General features: G+C 41.3%; 1 protein-coding gene across 5 annotated transcripts in view; it reads left to right on the top strand.

The window, feature by feature from the left end:
* The first annotated feature begins 11,220 nt into the window (after positions 1-11,220).
* LOC126424960 (uncharacterized) overlaps positions 11,221-20,193 on the top strand; it is a 204,702-nt gene continuing 195,729 nt past the window's right edge. For 4 of the 5 annotated variants that reach the window (XM_050087831.1, XM_050087833.1, XM_050087834.1 and 1 more), the window contains exon 1: positions 11,249-11,341. The gene's annotated coding sequence lies outside the window, so the exon portion shown is untranslated. Of the gene's footprint in view, positions 11,342-20,193 lie in introns of all 5 variants that reach the window. The other variant, XM_050087832.1, reaches the window with a different exon arrangement.

Consider the following 20,193-nt stretch of genomic DNA (forward strand, 5'->3'; position numbering starts at 1 on the left):
AAAATCACACAAGAATGACTATGAACACAAACGGCGTGGCTGTTCACTTCCGTGTTAAAAGAGCACGTGCAGCGCACCGGCCTTCGTGGAAGACGGGAAGTGGAGGGGGCGCAGGCGCACACAGCCAGGAAAGGGAAGGGAGGCAGAGACTGAGAGCAGGCGAGTCTCAAGCAGGCAGATACAGTAATACTCTGGGTGCGGCGGCGCGGGCTACAAAACTGATGTCTTCGCACATTTAGTGCTCTTAGTAGAAAGTTATTTATATTTTTGTTATGAATTACTATTGCATCTTTTTTAAGTCTCAAAGTCTCTCCTCACGCTACGCCACTGATTTTGACTACACCTGGGCCACCACTACATGCTCGACCCCGCCGCTTGACACCTCAGAAACTAAAGATAGTTAAACAGGAATTGTCGTACATGGTAGCACAAGGAATCTGCCGCCCATCGAGCAGTACTTGGTCATCTCATCTACACATGGTAGCAAAGAGGAATAACGGATGGCGTCCATGCGGTGACTACAGACATCTCGGTAATTTCCAAGAATGATTGCCTATCGAAGTTGGAGGGCTCCAAACGATACATATCGAACGTGGATAGTAAATCGATTATGGAAGTCTCGTGGCGCGCGTTACGAGTATGTTTCAAGTTGTCACTACAGAAACGACAAAAGAAAAGCGTTAGAGAACCACTTGAAAATTCAAAGGAGACGACTTACCTTACTCGTCGTCGGTGTTATCGTCTTGTGACTATCCACGTGATGTATAAGCTGCAGGGGCAATTCCTTTTTTCCCATACCCAGGGTAAACTCTGCCAATATCGTGCAGGAATATCGGCAGAGTGTCGTGTGCGTCGACTTTCCCCTGCGAACGCAAGTTGTGAAAGTAGAGGCACTGGAACAAATACAGTTCGTCCCTCTGTCCTGGACGGCCTTCTCTTTTTATGGTAGACTTGACAGACTTCCACAGCCGTTCTATATTCTGGGTATGGACACTGGCGTCATCTGAAGAGACAAACTCCACAGAGTGGTTCACGAATTCGTGCTCGAACCCTTCAGCTTTGAGAGTCTGGTACGACTGAAACCCGTCTGTGGTGACTTTTGTTCCAGGCAGTATGAAGTGTTTTATGAGACCCACTAAAGTCACCTTGTCTCGGGACAATACCCTCACAACAACACACTTGCGTGACTCCTTTTCTATCCCACCAAAAACCCAAATATGATCTACTTCACTTTTAGAAGGTCGTCCTCTCTGATTCTTTCGTCTAGCAATATGAGATTCATCTGCTTCTGCTATTTTGGCTGGTCCACCAACTGGAACACTGTCATTTGCCATTATCACGTAGCACACTTCTCGGCAAAACCCGAAGTAGTCACACACGGTATTTTGCGATAGCTCAGTTTGCAACGTGTAATCTCGAATCCAGCACGACACAAGAATTACGCTCGTCTCAATTGATAATTTGGATGACTCAAACCACGTATTTTTCCTGATGCTGGTTCGCTTTCCGCAAAGTCCGCAATGAAATTGAAACGGAATCTCAGTGTCCACACTCCTATTATGGAGTTTCACAGTCATCACAGCACCACAGTCAACACAGTCCCTGCTTTCCTCGTCCGGTCCGGCAGAAGTCCATATTTACGGAAAAACGTCAAACATTTGTCTATGCTGGAAATGCATGGGATTAGAGTTTTCCATGTGAGGCAATCCGCAGAAGAAACTTGAGAAGCAGCACACATTACACTCGTTATCAAGAGAAACTGCGTCGATTTCCCAATGGAATCGCAAAAAATTGCGGCGGGAATGTAATGTACACGAACTGAAGAAACAACGCAAAACTGATTAAAATAACGATCACAAATAATTTATCATAACACGCACCACTAGACTTCCATAATCGATTTACTATCGCACGTTCGGTATGTATCGTTTGGAGCCCTCCAAATTCGATAGCCAATCATTCTTGGAAATTACCGACATCTTAGTGCCAGAACCATTCCAGATCGTTATCGAGACCCGCATATCGAAGATTTTACACTGAGTGCCCACAGTAAGCGAATCTTTTCTACGTTGGACTTAGTTCGTGCGTTTTACCACATACCTGTGGCACCTGGCAACGTGGCTAGGACTGCCGCCTGCAAGCCGTTCGGACTCTTTGAATTTACTCGAATGCCTTTTGGACTTTGTAATGCTGCCCGAAACGTTTCAACGGTTGGTAATTTCCAAGAATGATTGTCTGTCGAAGTCGCTGGGACCAAACCATGGAGGTAAGAATAAGGGAAGATGGCGCTACGTATCCCAGCCGTACTACGTTTTGAAGCCATGGGGGCGTGGCTCGCTGCCATGACACTCTGACCAAAACATTGCCAGTGTGCTGTAGCGCTGCGTGTATTACAGTCGCTAATTGCACCATATACGCATGTAACGTCATCATATTGGTTGTTTCAAAGTTTTTGTTTAAAATAAAATCTCGTAAAGGCGAAATTCCGCGTTTCTTCTGATAAAAAATAGTTTTTAATGTAATATTACGAATAGCTAGCCTTTAATGTAAACGATACAGTTTTGTTAATTCAGTAATAAACGTGTATCACAAACTAAGTAATAGAAACTGAAAACTAAGTTAGCTATACCCTCCCTCCAAAGCCCCATAAATACATCTTGTTTGTAATACGTACTGGGACACTTCAGTTACGTTACACTACTGGGAAACACTCTTCATTACCACCAATATTTACTGAAATACGGTACATAGAATGGCAAATCTACACAGTGTCCTGTTTAGGCCTATACTTTACGCCAGGTAATGTAGTGTTAGCTTTTAATTTGCTACATGATGAAGACAAAGTGAGTTACTCAACACTTCGATTATCGACGATACGTACGTATTATACTGAAACGTGAACTTGAAAACTAAGAATTTAATTCTGTGAATTAACATACCTTTTGCAAATGTTTTGGGTGTGCAGGGAAAACTGATGGTACAGCATTTTCTCGGAGCCTTACTGTTGAAAGGGAAGTTCGGTCTATGTCCTCTTCTCTGAAATGCTGAGAACATATAGTGCTCCATTTAGACGCACGCAAATTCTTCCTCCTCACGGCATTCTCCCACAGAGCTTTCCGACTTTCATTTTTAGGAAATGTAAAATCATACAGGAGAAGAACACGCTATAGTACAAGTACCGATGTAGCACACGTTCATTCACAATGAAGTTGTAAAATCACACTTAACGAGACAACTTACACATGAAATGTTATTACCTTCGATTTCGCATCACAATCAGAACGATTCGTACATCCGAACACCACACAAGTCACCATAATAGCGCAAAATCCTTCCAAAAGCGAGCGACAAGCCTATGCACACAAGCTTACAGCAGCAATGTTTTGGTCGGATTGAGATGGCTACCCTCGGCTTCACATAGCTTCACAGCTGTGACGTCACGGCGTCTCCCTCTATTCTTACCTCCATGGTCCAAACGATACATACCGAATGTGCGATCGTAAATCGATCATGCAACTCTGGTGGCGGACGTTATGAGTGTGTTTGCGGTGGCCACTACAGCAGTGATAAAAGAAGAGCGTTACAAAAATATTTGCAATTGCAAAGGAGACGACTTACCTTTCTCGTTGACGGTGTTGTCGTTATGTTAAAGTCCATTACGGTGGTCTGGATGGATAATTTGGAAGAGTCGAACCATGTATTCTTCCTGATACTCGTTCGTTTTCCGCACTGTCCGCAATGAAACTGTAACGGTAGTTCAGCATCGATACTGTTCTTAGGAAATTTTACACACTTCGCGCCACCAGAGTCTACACAGTCCCATCTTTCCTCGTCTGGTAGTACTCCATATTTGCGACAATTGTCAAACAATTTTCTATGCTGGATAAATATGGAATTAGTTTTTTCCATGTGAGAGAATCCGCCGAAGAAACATCAAGAACACCAGACATCCCACTCAACTAACGACATAAATCGTCTGTGTTTCCCTAGGAACCCACAACTAATTCGCGGATGTATGTAATTTAGAGCAACTACGGGAACAACGGGAAACAGATAAAAATGACGATCACAAATAATCGATCACAACGCTCGCATTATCGCTTTACCATCGCACGTTCGATATGTATCATCTGGACCCAGCGACTTCGATATGCAATCATTCTTGGACATTATCCCTATCTCACTTACGACTGATTGTGAGCGTGGAGTGTTGATCTGCTATTCTGTTATTCTGCGCAACCGATTAATCTGAGATGTACCCTTTACCCTGTGGTTCCTACAAGATGCAATTTTCACCCCCACACTACTACAGAAGTCAGACAGACGCTCCTAACGTTCTAAAGAGAAATGCCTGAAAAACTTTCAGCAATAAATATCTTCTGGAGTCGTCCGCTGTAAGGAAATGACACAAAAATTCACAAAATTTCTTACGTAACTAGTGGGATATGTGGGTACTGGAGTAGTGCTAGTTAGTGTAGGAAAAACATGAAACTAACGAAAATTATTATTTATTTTGCAAAAATTCTGAGAAATCTCAATGGCACTTTTAGTTATGAATTGAACAAGTTATATCCTGGTTCTTTTCTGAATGTGAAGTTACCTCCCATGGATAGGATTCGCTAATGAAATTTCTATACAAGGTTTAAGATTGTTATTGACTTGGCAGAATGGCTGAGCGGCGCGCCTATTCAACTTGAATAGTTATCCTTTAGAATGTTGCTAGGTACGGTCGAGGCTATCGCATGTGAAATGCAGTGAAGTGTACTGTTGTGGAGGAAATATGGGGCTCGCAATAGCTGTAGCGCACAATACCGTAAGCTGCGATGACTGCTGTCTGCGTCGCTCGCTGCTGACAAAAAAGATAACTCTAGTTCTATCTGGATTGACCTTCGACAATCAAACTCTCCCTATGCCTTGATGATGTCAAGGATTCCTATTCACCCCTAGTCTAACTATTGGTGTGGTACACCTGTCAGATAACCAGTCCACTGCGATGCCACTCAAAAATTCGCTCGCAGGCGTTTAACTATAACTCTGTCCGTTCACACCGCACAATAAATGTGTCGACCAACACAGTGAACAATGCTTAATCGCAAGGACTCAATATAGAGTCACACTTCGATTCGCTCTCGACAGAGGTGCTCTCCCAGTGAAGTACTGAGGAGAGACTTGTTCCTTGCTCCAAGAGTGACAACGGAATGGCACCTCTCCACAACAGATGTGAAGGGGTACATCTTTCGGTCTCTTCCATTACTCCTTCAGCTCAAGGCGTCAGAAATATCGTCTGCCAATCAGCATTGCTCTTCTAAAACGGGGGAATGACTTTTCGTTTAAGGCAACCAATCCGGAAATCTGTAGTATCGGCGTTTGGCGTTTGCTGTCTCCCTGTGAAAATCTCTGAAACTGCGTGCTATGTGTAAAGAATGCATAGGCTGGATGCTCCCACACAATGTAGTGGAATTTGCTTTTAAGCCGAACACGGGGTTGTTCCCCCTTTTCACTCGGGCCCATGCTGTCCGCTACACGGGTGGCCCAGGTTGAATAGTCCGCTGAAGGGATCGGCCTCCCGGTGTGTGGTCTGCCTCTCTCGAACTAAAAGCTCCTGTGACCATCTTGTATGGATTGTATGTGTGTACGCCAGACTCGAGTATTTCAACCCCGGTGCGCACTTGTTATTTGCATACTGTTTACATGAATTCATAGAACTTTGACTTTATCTTATCGAGTTTGGGTTCGAATGAAGCATCTTGATGTGCAGAATATTATTGTGAGGGCGGAATATGTAAGCAATGAAGGTCAGCAGACCACGATGTCTTACAAGATCTTCACTTGTTTATGTGCACATGGCCTGCTCATCAACCCGTCGAAGTACATTTTTGGAGCAGCTGAAGTACAGTTCCTAGGCTACACAATCAGCGCTCAAGGCATACGGCCACCACAGGAGAAAGTGGACGCCATACTGAATTTTCCCTAGCCTACGACGGTTAAAGAATTACGTAGATTTCTTGGCATAACCAATTTTTATTGTCGATTCGTTCGCAATCGTGCCTTCCTAGCTGCACAACTGAATAAATTCTTGCATGGTTCACCGAAGCCGAAAGACAAGCTCCAGTGGGGCAGTGAGGCCGAGTTGGCATTTAACAAGCTGAAGACTGCCATCGCAGAAGCAGCTACATTCTTAGCGCACCCACTTCAAATGATTCAAATGGCTTTGAGCACTATGGGACTTAACTTCTGAGGTTATCAGTCCCCTAGAACTTAGAACTACTTAAACCTAACTAACCTGAAGACATCACACACGTCCTTTCCCGAGGCAGGATTCGAACCTGCGACCGCAGCGGTCGCGCGGTTCCAGACTGTAGCGCCTAGAACCGCTCGTCGTACCCACTTCCGCAGGCGCCTCTTGCCCTGATGCTCGAGGCATCTGCAACTGCCACCGGTGCTGCACTGCAACAGCAAACAGTCGGGCACTGGCAGCCCTAGTCTTTTTCATTAAAAAGCTATCGCCATCTCAACAGAATTGGTCGACATATGATCGCGAACTGTGTGCTGCATATGCTGCTATTAAGAAATTTCGTCACATGTTGGAAGGCCAACAGTTTACTCTCATCACAGACCATAAGCCAGTAACATATGCTTTCCGCCAGCGTCCTGAGAAGGCATCGCCACGTCAGCTGCGACACCTTGACTAAATCGGACAGTTCACCATCAATATTCTCCACCTTGAAGGAGAACTAAATGTGGCAGCTGATGCACTATCCAGGATTGGAGCAACCACTGAAACAGTTGATTTTGAAGCCTTTTGTGACTATTGACTTTCGTCAACAGAATCGCCTCTTTACATAAGTTGTCGCACCCTGGAATACGAGCCACTACCAACATGCTGAAGCGAAATTTTGTCTGGCCACACATGGACAAAGATTGCAAGAAATACGAGGCGTGTTTTTTAAGTAAGCACCGTTTTGAAATTTAAAAAAAGACGTGCTAAGATATCTCAATAATTTTGCTTTTACATGAAAGCCTGTACCTTAATCTATGCATTGACGCCATTACAGTCTGATTCTTCCTTGTTTACGCTCTGTACTGAGTGTTTAAGATGCCTCCGATAATCGTGAGTACCGCCGACTGTGAAGTACGGGCTGTTACAAGATTTCTTGGTGCTAAAGGCCTAAAAGCGATCGATATTCATCGTGAGATCTGTGCAGTTTACGGAGAAAACATTATGAGTGATGGAATGGTAAGAAAGTGGGTGAAAGCATTTAAATATGGCCGCACAAAAATGCACGATGAACAACGGTGTGGGCGTCCTTCGGTCGTTAATGAAAGTTTAGTGCAGGAAGTGGACAATAAGGTGAGAGAAAACAGACGCTTTACGATTTCCTCCTTGCGGGATGACTTTCGTAATGTTTCTCGTAGTGTTTTGTGTGGCATCGTGATCGAGCACTTGAATTACCAAAAATTGTGCGCACGTTGGGTACCGAAAATGTTGACGGATGTGCACAAAACCAATCGTTTAGACAGTGCATTGACTTTCCTTGAGCGGTACCACAACGACGGTGATGATTTCTTAAGCCAAATTGTTACGGACGATGAAACGTGAGTGGCCTATGTCACACCAGAATCAAAGCAACAGTCCTTGGAAGTTGAGCAAGGGCATCGTTTTGCTGCAAGACAATGCCCGTCCGCATGTGGCGAATCAGACCAAAGATCTCATCACATCTTTTCGATGGGAAATTCTAGATCATCCTCCGTACAGACCCGATCTTGCACCCAGTGACTACCATCTGTTCCTGCACTTGAAGAAACACCTGGGCGGTCAGCGTCTTCAAGACGATGACGAAGTCAAAACAGTGGTGATGCAGTGGTTAACAAGCCAGGCGGCAGACTTCTATGAGGAGGGTATTCAAAAACTGGTACAACGTTATGGCAAGTGCCTCAATATTGACGGAAATTATGTAGAAAAGTAGATTAAGGTACAGGCTTTCATGTAAAAATAATATTATTGATATATCTTAGTACGTCTTTTTTTAAATTTCAAAACGGTACTTACTTAAAAAACACGCCTCGTATGTGCGACAATGTGTGGCATGTCAACGGAATAAAGTTAGCCGGCACATTGGGTAACCTCTTGGCACATTTCTTCCTCCAAATCGGAGATTTGATCACGTCCACCTAGACCTAGTAGGACCTCTCTCACCATCGGAAAGATACAGCTACTGCCTTACAGCCATCGATTGTTTTACACGCTGGCCCGAGGTGTTTCTGATCGCCGACATCACCGCCGAAACTGTCGCGACTGCGTTCTTCAGGGGATGGATCGTCCGTTTGGGATTGCCGTTAGGAATCACAACAGACCAAGGAAGACAGTTTGAGTCGTATTGGTTCAAAGCACTCTCTATCCTACTGGATACAAGGCACATTAGAACTACAGCTTACCAACTGTCAGCAAATGTTTTTGGATGTGAGGTCCGCCAGTTATGCAAAACACCGTTCTTCTCAGTACCCAAACATGTTTCGGCACTACTGTGCCATCGTCAGTGGGTTTTCATTTTTTATTTATTCTGCAATGTGAACATTTTGTTAAATGGTTATAAAATTATGTGCATTTTTGCTTCAAACAACAGATCATTTCTTTATGTAAATACCTTTACATTTGGTGTGCATGAACTTTCTGGATCACTTTTATGTTAATTACCACAGGTAGCTTGTCATCCGCAACCAAACGATGTTGGCTCAAATGGTTCAAATGGCTCTGAGCGCTATGGGACTTAACGTCTGAGGTCATCACTCCCCTAGAACTTAGAATTACTTAAAACCGAGCGAGGTGGCGCAGTGGTTAGCACACTGGACTCGCATTCGGGAGGACGACGGTTCAATCCCGCATCCGGCCATCCTGATTTAGGTTTTCCGTGATTCCCTAAATCGCTCCAGGCAAATGCCGGGATGGTTCCTTTGAAAGGGCACGGCCTACTTCCTTCCCTAATCCGATCAGACCGATGACCTCGCTGTTTGGTCTCTTCCCCCAAACAACCCCCAACCCAACAACTACTTAAACCTAACTAACCTAAGGACATCACACACATCCATGCCCGACGCAGGATTCTAACCTGCGACCGTAGCGGTCACGCGGTTCCAGACTGAAGCGCCTAGAACCGCACGGCCACACCGGCCGGCCCAAACAATGTTGATGAGAAAGTTTTTTGCTGGGAGTTAACCTATCTTCTAGAATGTAATTTAGTTTTTCGCGCCTGTTTCCGTATTTACTTACGTTTTCGTGTGGCAAGCGCTTCCATTCTGCACATCATGCTGAGATGTGATGCATACGTAACTATAACAAGTATTTTCCGCAAAGAACGTAGTAAAACACTTTCTCACTACACTTTTTCACTCTCTCCCCTATACGAAACATGCTCTTCTTTGAACTTTCTCGATGTACTCCGTTAATCCTACGTGGTAAGGATCCAAGACCGCGTAGCAGTAATCCAATAGAGGACGGACAAGCGTAGTGTAGGCAGTGTCTTAAGTAGATCTTTTGCATTTTCTAAGTTTTACCCAATAAAGCCCAGCCTTTGGTTTGCGTTCCCTCTTCCAGGAGAGGTGTGTGATCTCTTGTATACAGAAAATACAGAAGAAAACACTTAAAATGACCTAAAAGCCTTGAGCTAATAAAATAAATACAGCAGTAGTAGGAAAATGCAACATTCTTTTAACGTATTTTGATGTCTGTCGCTCTGACTTCCGAGCGACGATTTATAGCGGGACCCATACTATGTTATTCCTCAGTAAAACCGTTTTGGAAAAATGCGTTTAGTATTTCGGATTTTTCTCTCTGTCACCGTTTCGATGCCATTACAGTCACGGAGAGTCTGGACAAATGACTTCGATGTGTTTGTACGTTTAACGTAAGACTAAAAATTCTCAGGATTTTCTGCTAAGTCGGTAGATATAATATTACTTTGTAATTCGTTGAATGCTCCACGAATTTTGTAGAATCCTAGGCATTTGCGAGACTCTCGGTTTCGTGCTAGTTTATTGTCCGAAAGTTAACTGAGGAATTTGGAAATTGGTATATGCAGCGGGAATTAGCTGCCCCTGCCACTGACGTTATATGCAACCCGCAATGCTATAGCTGGCCTTCAAAACCCTACTAGAGATATTAATACTCTGTAGCTCGCTACGCGCAAACTATTAATCCTATAGGAAGAATGTGCAGAACCTTTTTGTACTGGGATACGTTTTCCCTGCAGGCCACGGTTTTCGAGTTATTAAAGAAAAAGTACAAAAAGGCCTTCAAACGTTTCTAGTACGTTTTTCGTGGCACTCCTTCCTACCATTATTCAACAATTCCCGACTACACGAACATTCCCGATATTTACCTTTTTTTACCATTACTGACTGGGCTATTACACCAGAAGCACAGTCGGTTATTTCGTTAATGTTATTGGTTTAACCATGTCCTTGAGGGTAATGAGCGAAAAACGACTTTTAGAACATTACGCTAAAACTAAATATGCTCACAATTCGATCCAAACTTAACTCTTACAAACACAGTGGCCTCGTATTCAGAAGGCCTGACGAACACAACGATGTAATTGTTTATTTTTTGCTGCTAAAATTCGCAAAGTTAGTTTGCAAAATTTACACAGACGTCAATTTTACTATTTGTAATTGCTCGACTAAGCTGGTGGGGTAATACGGCCTGGTAGCGGAGACTAAAAAAGGTCGAGTGAGGGAAATAATTCGTGCAGTCGCAAACATTTGTGGAGTGGTAGGAGGGGGTGCCTTGAGCAACAAACATACTAGAATTGCGGAGCGGTGGCGGCTGAGTTTGATCACTTTTGTACGTATTACTTGAATAACTCGAAAACTGCGGTTTCTAGCGGAAACGTACCGCAATACAAAATTTCAACTACATTAAATTTCTTACAGTTTGCACTAAGCTAGCGAGAGACTATGGAAATATGCGACGTAATTTATGAAGGTGAGTTATAACGTTGCGGGCTGCATAAAACGACAGCGATAGGGCCAGCTGAATCACGCTGTCTGTAAAAATTAAAGTGTTACTAAACTGTGCTGTGTATGTGCGTGCCTTTGCTTCATGGAGAGACCTAGTTGTAACGAGCAGTTCAGCGATGACGTCACGGTTAGTGCGAAATGCACGAGGATATTTTCCTTGATTCGCGGAACGCCGTAGATCTCCCAGCGCTTGGCAGTAGTTCCCAAAGCTGCCGCATGGCACCACGGAGCTCTGATGTGGATCAGCCGACGCCGGTCAGTCTGCCTCAAACAGTAACGTGGATCGGTCCCTTCTTAGTCGTTTGTGGCTGTTGTTACTCACGAGGTGAGTTTGTTCATGTCGCTGGCTGTGTTGTCTGACTGTATACTACACATCTTGGTTTATATTAGTCTTGTGGTGTTGAGTGTAGTTTGCAACTAGATACCTGATCTTATTGTTGTTGTTTTGGTGTTCAGTCCTAAGACAGGTTTGATGCAGCTCTCCATGCTACTCTCACCTGTGTGAGCCTCATGTTCCAATAACTACTGCAATCTATATCCTTCTGAACGATTCCCCCCCCCCTTCCGCCCCTACATTTCTCTCCAATACTAAATTGGAGCTCCATTAATGTTTCAAAATGTGTCCTAGCAACTGATCCCTTCTTTTGGTCAAGTTGTCACACAAATTTGTTTTCTCCCCAATTTTATTCAGTACTTCCTCATTGGTTTCATGGTCGACCCATCCAATCGTCAGAATTCATCTGTAGCACCACGTTTCTCTTGTCTAAGATGTTTATCATTCATGTTTCACTTTCAATAATGGCTACACTCCATACGAATACTTCCAGAAAAGATTCCCTAATGCTTAAATCTATAATCATGTTAACAAATGCTTTTCTTGCCATTGTGGGTCTACATTTTATATCCTCTCTACTTCGAACATCAGTTATTATGCTGTCCAAATAGCAAAACTCATCTACTACTTTGTGTCTGGTTTCCTAATCTGAATTCCTTAGCATCGCCAGATTTAAATCGACTACATTCCATTATCCTTGTTTTGCTTTTGTTGATTTTCATCACGATACAGTCCATTTCGTTCAACTGCTCTTCAAAGTCCTTTGCTGTCTCTGACGGAATTACACTGTCATGGGCAAATCTCAGTGTTTATTTCTTCTCCCTGAACTTTTAATTCCTTCTTCAAATTTTTTTTGGGTTCCTTTACTGCTTGTTCAATGTACATATTGAATAACACCGGGGATATGTTACAACACTAGTCCACTCCCTTTTCAACCACTGCCTCCCTTTCATGCACTTCGACTCTAATGACTGCTATTTACAAGTTGTAAATTGCCTTTCGCTCCCTCTATTTTACTGCTGCTACCTTCATAATTTCAAAGGGAGTATTCCAGTCAACTTTGTCAAAACCTTTCTCTAAGTCTACAAATGCTATAAATGTAGGTTTGCCTTTCCTTAACCTATTTTCTAAGATAAGTCGTTGGGTTAGTTTTTATTCGCGTGTTCCAATATTTCTCTGGAATCCAAACTGATCGTACCCGTGGCGTGCTTCTGCCTTAACGTAGGTTTGCTATAATTTTTGTCTTGTATGTTAGATAACAAACTGGAACATTTCTCTCAAACTGATTAAAAATGGACCTAATTTGGGAAGCAGAAATCTAGACGCTTCTCTTAAGCTTGAAAAAAGTGAATTAATTAATGAAAATATTTTCTCGGCTTTGTTATTACTACTGTGTGCAGCTATGTCAAAATAAAACGGACCTTTGAAAGGTTGTCGCATGTCTAACACTGATTTCTCAATTAATGTTGAGCTTTTTCTGCCCAAAGTCACGTTTTTTGCCGATTCGGAATCATTAAAAAGTTTGGAGCGTAATCTACAGGTACAATCCACTGGTTTCAAAGACGTAGTATGTTTAAACTTTACGACTGCACATTGCTAATTCCGCTGCTGTTACTAATTTGCCCTGTTTAACTTAAGCTGAAACAGAATGACTGTCCGTTTTTCTAAAAGTGCTTGCGAGTACACGTTTGATTTACCCTTTACGCTAGCTAAATAATTCTGAATATCTGCTCTTCCTCCATGTGCATTGGAAACAACACAGATTCTGCTTCTCGTTTTACGAAGAACCACTTTTCTTGGAATTAACAAGGATTTTTGCCGAGGAGCTTAAAACTTTTTGTACTGTTTTTATTTTACCCTCCAGCACACAGCTTTTGTACACACTTAATACTACTGGCTCATGCTATTCTCTAAAGAAATATTTAGCTTTCATTGTTGGGTGAGCATTGTTGTGTGTATAAGATAACTTGGTTTGCTGAAAATGCATTATCTGCCTGGTTTTTTAGCTGATTGGCAGTATAACTTCTCTGATCTCGTATGTTTTAGAATACTAACTGTTTACATATTCTCTCAGAATGCCAGATTAATGTACTAAAGGATAATATGCATGTCCAATATAACCTCAGTAATAGTCTATTTAAGAACATCATTATAGAACTACACTAGTGTTATGCATACAAAACTCAGGTTCAATATGTCCTGCAATTTCTCTTTTGCTGTGGCGTGTACTTATACTGTATTTTAATGACAAAAGCGTACTACAATAGTACAATTAACTGAAATGTATATAGCAATGGAAAATCCAGGATGGAATGAGGGTGACCAAATTATTTTCAGTGAAAACCGGGACACATTCACCTGGGTGCCAATGGACACCTCATTCCACATGTACCCAGGTTTCTTAATTTTAAATATTAATGTTTTGTTGATACATTATGTTAACCCGATCATTATATATAACTAATAAGAGGATACAAAAGATTGATATAATCTAGATTATCTGTATAATTAATGACATTTAATAAACATATACAGTAATAAAGAAATGTATTACGATTTTACAAAATTTTACAGCCATTCAACTTTTAATCAAATAATATTAACATGAGGTTTAATATTACTGAGCACTTGTAGATGGAATTGACTGTCCTTGGAGAAAAGGGTATTTTTCACTGCCTCCAGCCTTCTTGATCATGTCTTTCTTCTTTGAAACACAGTGATAAAACTCGGCACAATCCTTTTTGTAGTTGTACAGGGTCTGCAGGATTGCTTCAAGAGAGTCCACCTCCATTCTGTTTCTTTCATCAGTCCACTGGATATTCATGAACGAAAATATTCTTTCCACATTGGCATTATGGGCTGGGATTGCAAATAAATACCTCGCAATTATTACCAACTCAGAGTAATGCTGAAGACAGTCAAAGCTTTAAAAAAACTTACCCACTTCTCATGACATTCCAATGGTGTTTTCTTTTTCATCATTCCACTTGTGAAGACTTTCTTCAACAAAATTTGTCAGTATGCCGAACTGATCAAAGAGAATGGAATCATCGATTTCAATCTCTTTACTCTTCAAATAAGAAACTGTCTCTTCAACACATTCCCATTTTGGCATTCTCTTCAGTAACATACAATCAAACACCGGCGATGAGGGTAAATATGAGGCGCTCCACTTGCTGAGATATTCTACACAAGTGTCATAAAACTTGTTAACTTCTTCTCTAAAACTCCTTTCCGCTGCTTCTGATACTTATGCTCTTTTAAGGACAGATTTAACATTAAAAGAAATGAACTGCTGTTCTCTCCTCTTAGTAAGAGTTTCCAGAGTATTTTTCAAAAAATCATTTACCTCTATTACACTTTTCGTGCTTCCCTCAATTTCCTTTATCCCATGCTGCAAGGTGCTAAGCTGACTGTGAATGAACCATAAGTAGGCTTCACTTAAAGGGTTACTGAAAAACTGAACCAATATTTTGGGGGCTTTGTCTTCATTTAGGAAAAAATCTTTTAACGGTTCAAACAGTCGGATTACTCTTTCAACTGCTGGAAACAGTGATAACCAGCGAGTTTTCGAGTGACACATTACATTCATATATTCAGTTCCCACATAATCACAGAACTCCTTAAGCCTCACTATTCTAACAGTATATATGTAAAAGTGTGAGTATACCTTCATGACGAGAGTTTCAACATCACAGCTTTATTTTAAACTGTCAGCAGATGTCTGCACGCTATTGTGTAAAACATGTGCAGGGCACCCTATGCCTTCAGTGTTTTCATGCAATGTCGCCTTTAATTTGGTAAATACGTTGCATTTGCCTTGCCTTTTTAAACCACCGAAGTCTGTGTTGGTGTTGCCTCCACAAAATGCCACACATTTATTTTTCTCAAGATCAAACATTTCGATAGTATTCATACAAAATCTTGAAATTTCGTCAGATGTTTCATTAGGTAGGGAACTCACCTTCAAAAGTTTGGTCTGAATTCCCTGATTAATACCGAAAAACTTAACAACAAACGGAAATATTTTAGTGGCCTTATGATTGCTGGCATCAGTGGATATCCCGTAGAAAGAAGACTTTTTGATGTATTCAAGGCTTTCTTTTACACTCTGGGGAGCAATAACTCCTAAGGCTGACACTTTAGTTCTTGCTGAACTAAACTTTTTGGCAATGGAAGAATCATCAAACATAATGCTGTTAAGGTTATTAGTACAATCACTAGATCTACAAGTTTGGTGATGTTTTACCGTGTGGTAGGCTAGTGTAAGCTCGGCTGCTCGAATTTTCGTCTCTTCACTTGACTGATGTTTCACAAAATAATTTTGTAGAGTTTTACTGCAGCTCGGTGCACTGCATCTGTTAATGTGTTTCTTTGACCTGATGTGATCAACTATGTCGGAACGTCCACAATGACTTATACTAATAAAACAGTTACATACTGAACACTCTGCACGTAATCAAAACTAACTTTCTTAATGAAATTCCATTCCTTGGAATAACAGTCACTGAACTTGCAGGAACGTTTCGGCATTGCGTTTCACAGTACTGCAGCAATAATACCACTAATATGAGAAAAAACTATTGCAGTTTGTCTGACAAAACATCAACTACTAGACTGTTCTGACAATGAGTGTGTGAGTAAGTGGCGCGACAATCGGACGGTTTCATAGCTCTGTTACAATAATACAACTTACTACGTGTTGGCCAAAGTACCACTCAAAGTAAATTATTGCCTGAGTGTATCAATACTGATACTGCGATTACTAGTATGGGACAACGGAGGTTTTAGACAAATAAGCTAAAATATATTAATTTCTTGTGTTGTATTTCCTTTAATATAGCGAAATCCCAAAAATTTGAGAAAGTTTCACGAAATGTATTTAAAAACTGAATTCCGGGACTTTTGAGCGTCCCGAAACAAATTTTCGGGACACCGGAACACAGGGATGAAAACCGGGACAATCCCGGTTTTCAGGGACGTTTGGTCACCCTACATATAGGCACAGCTACAAGAGACTGGTCAAGTGTGTGTGTGTGTGTGTGTGTTGTCTTTTTCTCGACAAAGACTTTGTTGGCCGAATACTCACTTTGTGACAGTATTTATGTTGTGCCAATCTGCGACTCGGCATCTCCACTAGGGTAGCGACTACCTTTTTCATAATATTATTAAAAAGTATATAACGTGCACGCAGTCATATTTACCATTCAGGCTGTATAAATTTCCACTGTTGTATCAGATATAAAACCTAACTAAATTCATGTTACTATTGTTTCGGAAATACACATATGAAAAACTTTATTTGCGAGCTGTTACTTTATAAGGAGCATTTTTTCAGTAGGATTACTCTCATCTCGTTATAACGAATAAAATGCAGTAGTATGAAGTGAATTACTGTGTAAAAGTAATTAAGTGAAATGAAATAGAAACCCGGAGGGACATTTGGCTTCAAACTGAGGCAATATACAGGACGTCCCAAAAATAATGACCCTATTTTAACTTTTAATAATATTGAGACAAATGTCACTAGGTACGTGAAACAGCTCTAGCTGTAATCGGCATGGTCTAGAGTTTCAGAAAAAATCCGCTAGATGTCGCTACGAGCGCTGACCTGGAGCGTGCAGCTAATCTCGCGCAATATGGACCCTACTTTTTTTAGGAAGAAACCGTAACAGAACAATCATATCTTGTAATACTACGGAACTGGTTATTCCCAGAACTTGACTCTGACAATTTCATCTATCAGAAAGATGGAGCACCACCGCACTGGCACAACAACGTGCGCAGTTTCCTCAATGCCAACGTGCCTCAACGTTGGATAGGGCGTACAGGACTGCGAGACCAGGCTTTACACTCTTGGCCTCTTAGGTTCCCTGACTTAACACTATGTGATTTCTTCCTGTGGGGATATGTTAAGCAATGTTTTTACGTTCCTCCTTTACCTCGTGACATTGATGAACTAAAAACCAGAATATCGGAGGCTGTAGCTTCAGTGACAGAACACACATTACACTCACTTTGGGATGAATTCGGCTATAGGCTAGATGTCGTCCGTGTAGCCAATGGACGACATATTGAACATTTATGATGGATTTTTATAAACTTCTGTCTTTTCTGAGTAGTTTAGTATGCAATTTATTGGTGTTGAAGCCCTTTTTCCTAATAAATAATTCTATTTAAAATCGGGTCATTCTTTTTGGGACACCCTGTATAAGCGGCTTCAGGAAATGACGACGGCATAGTGACTGGCAACAAACTGATGCTGTAAATGCCGCTCATCCAGTAATGTGATATTCACTTAGGTCGAAAAGACTGGTAGCAAGTCAACAAGCAAGAGTCGTATACAAGTTTATGGGTGGAATTGATACAGCTCACAAATATTTCACTGTATAGAGTATCTATCAAGGGTAAGAAATTGGATTTCCCCATAACTGCAGATTTTGTCAGTGTAGCTGAATACAACGTTGTTGTCTTCAGTCAGACTGGTTTGATGGTGAAGTTGTGCCACAAACTCCTCTTCTACCCAATTCTATTCAATACCTCCTCATTAGGTATATGATCTACCCACCTAATCTTCAGCATTCTTCTGTAGCACCACATTTCGATAGCTTCTATTCTCTTCTTGTCTAAACTATTTATCGTCCATGTTTCACTTCCATACATGGCTACAATCCATACAAATACTTTCAGAAACGACTTCCTGACACTTAAATCAATACTCGATGTTAACAAATTTCTCTTCTTCAGAAACGCTTTCCTTGACATTGCCAGTCTAAATTTTATATCCTCTCTACTTCGACCATCATCAGTTATTTTGCTTCTCAAATAGCAAAACTCCTTTACTACTTTAAGTGTCTCATTTCCTAATCTAATTCCCTCAGCATCACCCGACTTAATTCGACTACATTCCTTTATCCTCGTTTTGCTTTTGTTGATGTTCATCTTATATCCTCCTTTCAAGACCCTATCCATTCCCTTCAACTGCTCTTCCAAGTCCTTTGCTGTCTCTGACGGAATTACAATGTCATCGGCGAACCTCGAAGTTTTTATTTCTTCTCCATGGATTTTAATACTACTCCGAATTTTTCTTTCGTTTCATTTACTGCTTGCTCAATATACAGATTGAATTACATTGGGGACAGGCTACAACCCTGTCTCACTCCCTTCCCAACCACTGCTTCCCTTTCATGTCCCTCGACTCTTTATAACTGCCATCTGGTTTCTGTACAAATTGTAAATAGCCTTTCGCTCCCTGTATTTTACCCCCGCCACCTTCAGAATTTGATAGAGAGTATTCCAGTCAACATTGTCAAAAGCTTTCGCCAAGTCTGCAAATGCTAGAGACGTAGGTTTGCCTTTCCTTAATCTATTTTCTAAGATAAGTCGTAGGGTCAGTATTGCCTCACGTGTTCCAACATTTCTACGGAATCCAAACTGATCTTCCCCGAAGTCAGCTTCTACCAGCTTTTCCATTCGTCTGTGAAGCATTCGCATTAGTATTTTGCAGCTGTGACTTATTAAATACAATGTATGGTAGCTCTAAAAAGGAGTACATGGTAGTGTATCGAAGAATGGTCACTGCATTTCTGGGATAAAACTGCCATGTTACTATGCAAGTGGAAAGCCATCTAAAACTGCAAAAACTGGTTGTAGGTTTGACAAGCTGGATCACTGTCACAGATTTGTAACTAGATCCTGTTCTGAGAAAGAAGAAACAACTCCACTATCGCCAGTGTTTGAAAAATCTACAACACAGTTTAAATGTGGTGTAACACTTCATATTTCTTCTTTCATACGGTTCCATACGAAATAGTAGGAGTATTGCTTCACAAATAGTCACATTGTTTTAAGTACACGTATATACAGCTGAAGTCCTTCCAGAAGAAATTATTCCAATCCATCTGTGGCATGAATCAGGAAACCAGTGTTTAGTAGTATTAGTTGAAAACGGTCTTGGTTGCAATTTTAGTTTTTTTATTTATCAACTACGCGTTTCACCTTATTGAGGCATCTTCACGCTGATCTACATAGAAAACAAGAGAACAAATACACCTGTTTAAGGATCGCGATCGCGTTGTGCAGACATGGATAACCTGAAAGCATGTATAAACAGATCAAATAGTGAAAGAGCAAATACTTTAATTTGGTATTTCTTAGGACGATCCTTTAGTTTAGCTAAAGGGCATCGTCGGGTACGTCAGGCCAACATCGCCTTCGTTAACCTCAGTGAATACTAGAAATATAAAATAGTAAAAACGGATAAAGAATTGACCATTTATCGGACACTCGGACTCTCAGAAATCAATCATTTTGCCGAAGCCTTATGACAAGGCCTTACCTTTCTAGATGGAGGTGAGTAACTCCAAGACCTGGATAACGCGCACACGTTCACAGGACCAAGTAATAGTGTAAGATGGGTCTTAAGTAGTTAGGTGTGTGCTAATACTGACGCCTAATACAGAATCACCCAAATAGGTGGCGCTGCCACGCAGCTGCTGGTAAGAATGAAAGATCGTAAACCGGATATACATAGCCACTAAAACGTTATAAATATAGCGCACATAAAGCATTAATAAGATAAAATTACTAGACGCAACATCTCTGCATTAATTTATCCAAAACTTATGACGGAGTAAAATACAAAAGAAGGCCTATAATTTAAAATATAATATCACGGTGTATAATACAACACACAGATGCAGTGCCTAAACGGGTATGGTGTACCATATATCACTACAACGAGAACATTACTAACACAGGACCATAATTTCGGATGAAGAGGTCCAGCTATAACACGCAATACTGCGTCATACGGAGGAAGAACTTCTAACTAACAATAAAAT

Source organism: Schistocerca serialis, chromosome 10 (genome assembly GCF_023864345.2).
Source record: "Schistocerca serialis cubense isolate TAMUIC-IGC-003099 chromosome 10, iqSchSeri2.2, whole genome shotgun sequence".
In the NCBI taxonomy this organism is placed as follows: domain Eukaryota; kingdom Metazoa; phylum Arthropoda; class Insecta; order Orthoptera; family Acrididae; genus Schistocerca; species Schistocerca serialis.